Here is a 6,000-nt window from a genome sequence, read left to right on the forward strand (position 1 = left end):
CCCGTCCGGGGGAATTGCCAAAAAGCCGAACATGTCCGGGAAGATGTCGGCATCCCTGCCCCAGTCCCCTGCTTACCTGAGCGGCTCCAGCAGGCTACGAGCTGCAGGCGGATTCCCCGCTGCGGCGACGGCTGCTGCTGCTCCCCGCAGACACCTCAGCTCTGTGTAGCTGAAAAGCCGAGCTGCCCGAGCGCTACCGGCTTCACGGTTTGCTGGGCAGCCCCCAGACCTCCAGACCCGCTGTGCCCCCGGCTGGGCGCTTCCCCTCCTGGGCTCCGGCTGCGCTGGGGAAGCGCCTGGCCAGGGGCACAGGGTCTGGAGGTCTGGGGCCTGCCCGGCAAACCGTGAAGCCGGTAGCGCTCGGGCACCTGTTTCGCGTGGCTGGGAGGGAGGAGGGTGAATGCGGGGCGCTCAGGGGAGGGGGCAGAATTGGGGCGGGGACTTTGGGGGAAGGGGCGGAGTTGGGCCGGGGCCGGGCCGGGAAGGGGCGGAGTTGGGGTGGGGACTTTGGAGAAGGGGTGGAGTTGGAGCGGGGGCAGGGCCAGGGCCCCGTGGAGTGTCCTCTTTTTTAAAACCTTAAATATGGTAACCCTATGGGAAGCAGAGACTGCCCGGAGCCGGAGGTGCACTGGGGTCCAGCCAGGGGGCAGAGAGGAGTCCTCGGCGGGCAGGCCTAGAGGAGCAATTGGTGGGTGGGGGGAGCCAGCAGGGTCTCGGGGCGCAGTGCAAGCCAAGCAGGCTGCGGCCCCTTCTGAGCATGAGCCCAGCTCCATGGCACCAGCTCCATGGCACCACTGGCGCCATTGTAAACCCGGACTGTCTGCAGGCTGAGAAGCACAAAACATCAGTGCAGCTTTCCTGATGCTGCTGGCTTGCAGGGACTAGGAACAGACCAGGCTGGGAGGTGAACTACAGTGCCTGATCGCTCACGGATACTGAAGACTCTTTGCAGTGTTTCTGAGTGGGCTGGGGCCCAAAGGGCCTGGTATACTACAAAGTTAAAATTTGAGTTGCCTTTAATAGCAGCTGGGAATGAAATGCCATTTGTAGCATGATTATTAATATATATACACACCATCAATCAGCCTTGCAAAACTGTCATGAAATGTATCAGGCTAAACCTGTGAACAAACATTTGTATTGTACTGCTTCCCCACCCCCCGATAAAACTGCTTCCCCAGGGGTAACATTTCTGCAAGGCTGATAATTAGCTGGTGCGTTGAGAGACGATACAGAGGTAGAATTGCACACGCGTCAAACATAACGTTTTAAACTTCAGTTGTTTTTTAACCTGCTGTGTGTTAAAAAAAAGTTTGAATAATTTTTTAATAATGCAAAAAATACATATTTCTTTTCCTGCTTGCTTTCATTCCAAAGTGGCTGGAACGATTTCCCCTCAGACTTTCCAACGGACTTGCTCATGACCTGAGATCAGGGCCGCACAGAGGATTCAGGGGGCCTGGGGCAAAGCGGGGGAGCTGCGGCGTTTGTACTCACCCGGCGACGGTCCGGGTCTTTGGCGGCATTTCGGCAGCGGGGGGCCCTTCAGTTGCTCTGCGTCTTCGGCAGCACTGAAGGACCCGCCGCTGAAGACCCGGAGCAACTGAAGGGTCCCTCGCCGCCGACCTGGACTGCCGCCGGGCCAGGGCTCGCGGGGCCCCTGCGAGGCCTGGGGCAAATTCCCCCACTTGCGCCCCCCTCTGGGCGGCCCTGCCTGAGATCAAATGTAACATGCCAGTTGTGTTGCCTTCTAGTGGCAAAAGTCTACTACTGCACCAGCTAAAGAAGTTGCACCTGTACTGCAAGCAGTGGTAATGCCCGCTTGCATAGCTGAAAATCCTGTGACTGGGGCTGTTACTCCAATGTGGGGAATTATAATAAAAAAGAAATATTTTTTCAGAATGCAATGAGCGACTGTAGAGAGGTTTCAAATAAAAGTTCCTTTGCAAGCCTAACTATACAATATGGCTCACTACACCTGATACCTGCAATCTATGCCTGTGCACACACATTTTGTTTCATGTACAGAAAAAAGGGGCTGAACATACATTGGATTAAACCCACATAGCAATTGCCCTACTTCATCTCTACAACTACCTACCAAAGAGCTCCCTGTAAATAAACACAGTCACTTACATAGATATAGCACCTTTTCTCCTGCAGGGATTGCCAAACTATAGCGAGTAGTAATCTGAAATGCAGCCACCTCTAGAGTGGAACAAAGCAGCTACTTAACAGTCACACAACAACAGTAAAGGTCAGGAAGTGAAGGCTAATGTATCTAATTGAAACTGCATCAGAAACTGAAGGAAGCACACTGTAGTGAAATGTAAGGATTATAATTTGCCCAGAACACTGGGTTTAACACCAGTGTAAAGTGCCAGGGGATCTTTAATGACGCGGAGTGCAGAATATAGTTTTAGACCTCATCTGAAAGCACAGTGCAGAGGCTGGGGTTAGTACTGACCCCTAACCTCAAATATTATTTCCTGCAGTACCTGGCGTTTCCTCGGAGTCTCCCATCTATTTAACACCACATAACACAACCCAGCTTAGCTTGTGAGGTCCCTGTCCAAGGTGGCCAGGCCTCTAAGGAATAACAGCATGTTCCCACTCACATGTGCAGCCTCCATCCCCCTGAAGTGAGGCATCCTTGCTGCTGAACTGGCTCCTTCCTCTGCTCGGCACACTCAGCGCTGCTGACAGTGCAATGAAGTCCTTCCTTTCATCCTTAATACGTCTGACAAGCTGAGGCACTTGGGTTAATGAATCTCCAGTAAACACAACACCAGCTGCTTTCAAGCCACAGATAAAGGGGAAAGGAATCTAGGAAGGGAGGGACGAACAGGGGCTCCCTGAGATTTATACAAGGGCAAATTGGCCAAAAAGCAGTGATCATTTGAGCCCAATGGCTGGAGAAGACAATTGCTGTCTAAGGGACAGGGCCGGCTCCAGGCACCAGCGCAGGAAGCAGGTGCTTGGGGTGGCCAATGGAAAGGGGCGGCACGTCCGGGTCTTCGGTGGCAGGTCCCTCAGTCCCTCTTGGAGAGAAGGACTGGCCGCCGAATTGCTGCCGAAGAATAAAGCGGCGCGGTAGAGCACCCGCCGAAGTGCCGCCAATCAAGGCTTTTTTTCTTTTTTTCCCTCTCTTCGCCACTTGGGGCGGCAAAAAAGCTGGAGCCGGCCCTGCTAAGGGAAAATCTACGCTGCTCTCCAGCCCCAATACCATGGACTGGACTGTGACCCTGAGCGTGGTGGGTTAGCTCAGTGGCTCTGGCACATTCCTGTGTGTGTGGTGAATGGGCCAGATGCTGCAGCAGAGCAGGGACATAGGGGTCACAGGTTTTCCTTTTTAGAATCAGTCCATTCTCACCTGCCTCTGCTCAGGGATAATTCTTGCTCAAGACCTTGATCTCTCTCCTCCACCTCCCCTGCCAGCTCTGCAGCATGCCTCTTGTTCCTCCTCAGGGGAACGTAATCACAAGAGCTCACCCCACATTCCCAAAAAACTTCAAAAGGTGCAAATTCACGACCTGCCTCCTCCCCACCCCCACATCGAGAAGGAAATATGGGCTCTCATGGCTAGCTCTTTTGGAAGGGAACATACTCCACCCCATCCCAAGGCCCACTGCAACATGATAGGGAACTTTGGCAGCTGACCCAAATCATTAGACAGCATTAAACACCCAGGCCCCTGAGCTGTCTGTGGAAAGCACCAACTCTCCTCCAAGGATTGAGATCAGACCCCTTGGAAAGCATACAAGGAGGAAAGAAAGCTGCTTCCTGGGGAGACCACATTCCAGGGCATAGAAGTGAAGGAGATTTTCTAAAAAGCTGGGGACTGGTTGGTTGCATTTCTCGGTGTCTGCTGGCAGTGGGGAGAGGTTATCCTGCAAGGGTCCCACTGCAATACCTGGCAAATGGCAAAGGTACCACATTCCCTTGCTAAATGTTCACTGAGACTAAGATCTGGGCTTAGGAGATGGAGGTGGAGGGACTAAGCAGATGAAGAGGGCAGAGTTCTCAGTCCTGGAGAGCAGGAAAATCATCAGTTGGAGTTTTGGAACCCTGTGGCTGGACCCTTCGATATCTTTTGGGAAGTCCTCTGTGAAGGATCACCTCAGCCCAACATCCCAGCACCCTTTTTTTGCCTCAGGATGACTGGATAGGACTCCCTTTGGAGCCCATCAGCACATCTCCTATACTGGCCACGAGGGTCACTGCAGAATGACTCAAGATGCCATCTCCCAGAGGCCTGGGGAGTGAGCGATTGGCTCCAGCACTGGAAGATGGGTCTCTTGGCTAGTAAGGTAGAGCACTGAAAACAGGCCTCCCCACTGGGTGTGAGGGGGAAGCCAGGCCTCAGACATTTTGGGGGGCCAAGCATCGCAGAAGGTGTTGGGCAGGTGATACACTGAGTTGATTTAGCTACATGCTATTGTCCAGAGAAGCCTAAATTTATGATAAAATCATCAGAGAGGGCGGGGTGAGGGCATGTGTGCTGGTGACTCTACACCTGAGACAGGTCAGTGTACCTCTTCTGTGCCCTTGGAGTAGCAAGCAGATTGGGTGTGCCTCAGAGGAAAGAGTGTCACCTCACTGAATCTCCTCAGCATGCAATGATACACACCCCCCTCCACCCCCCCCACAGGTACAGCTAACATTATTCTTCGGTGGAAGGGGTGACAGCAAGATAGATCTAGAGCTGTTTCCAGCTGTAACAAGGTCAACATGGCTCCTACTTGGCTAGCCTATGGGAGACCTTGCTCCTGAGTTCACCTGGAACAGCAGATGCCTACACACCACGTCACCCCCAGGCCAAGCCATGGCTGCGGTAGGGAGCAGGATGGATCTGGCTGGAACAGGGTCAGAGCCAAGAGGCAACTCTCCTGAGACATTGGCTTTATTCCTTCATGGTGGCAGCATGAACTCCATGAAGAAGAAATCCCAACTTTCTCCCTACCTGCACCCTCTTCCCCAGCAGCCAACAGAAGTGAAAACCAGAATGATCCCCTCTTTGGGATCCAGCCACCTGCTCTGCCCAGTCACCCAGGAGCTTTAGTGCTCATTCCATCCCCTGGTTCCTCTGATTGTTACTCTGGTGAAGGGAACCCAGCTGCCCCCCTTGCACCTCCCTTGTGGCTAATACATCCTGGGAACCACAAGTCCTTGGAGCTCAAGGCAGCAGCTGCAATTTCAGATCCATTCAGAGAGCACAAGGGTTGGAGACTAAGCGAGGCCTGTGATTTGGGGTGGGGAAGTGTAAAGGGTGCAAATCCATGCCTCTCCCCACAGTCTGAAAGGAAATAGGAGTTTGGGGCGGGGAAGGCTAAAAATAGAATGAAGAAAGAAGTAAGTTAGTTAGCCAAAAAAATCTGAGAGGAGATCCTCGCCCCAAGGCTGCTGCAGCTCCCACTCCAATGTCCACTGACTGACAAGTGCTGTCCGCATGTCACCACCCTGCCAGGTCCATCCCACTGAGAAGCTTTTGTTTGCAGCCTCGGCTCCATCATCAGAGTTTGTGCACCCTGTGGTGGGAAGTGAGAGACGCAGAGAGAGAAGCACCTGGGAGCGTTCGGTGGCCGGTGCTGCAGTTGGATCAACCCACGGTTTTTCCACCACTCAGTACAATCCAGATGATGGGTCCACTCCACTGTTGTCTTCTTTGGACGCGGCAGGAGGACACAGCGAGTGGGGGAAGGAGTGCGGTGTGGATTAAAGCAAATCACACATAGACAATTGAATACATGGAAGTCTGGAAGATGCGGATGCAGACACTGAAGCACATGCAGCATGGAGTGAGAGTCTATGGCCAACCAGCACGCGGGAGGTGAGCTGCCCCAAATGGAGGCAGGTGGGATGTTACCGTAGGGGCGCTGCAGCTGGTACACGGTAGCCAGAGCCAGCAGGATAAAGGTGGAACACGGAGAGCCAAAAGGGGAGCGCTGCGGTACACTGTCTCCTAAGCTGTGGGCTCTGCAGTAAAGAAGGTAACAGTTC

The sequence above is a fragment of the Chrysemys picta genome, chromosome 3, assembly GCF_011386835.1.
Source record: "Chrysemys picta bellii isolate R12L10 chromosome 3, ASM1138683v2, whole genome shotgun sequence".
NCBI classification, from domain to species: domain Eukaryota; kingdom Metazoa; phylum Chordata; order Testudines; family Emydidae; genus Chrysemys; species Chrysemys picta.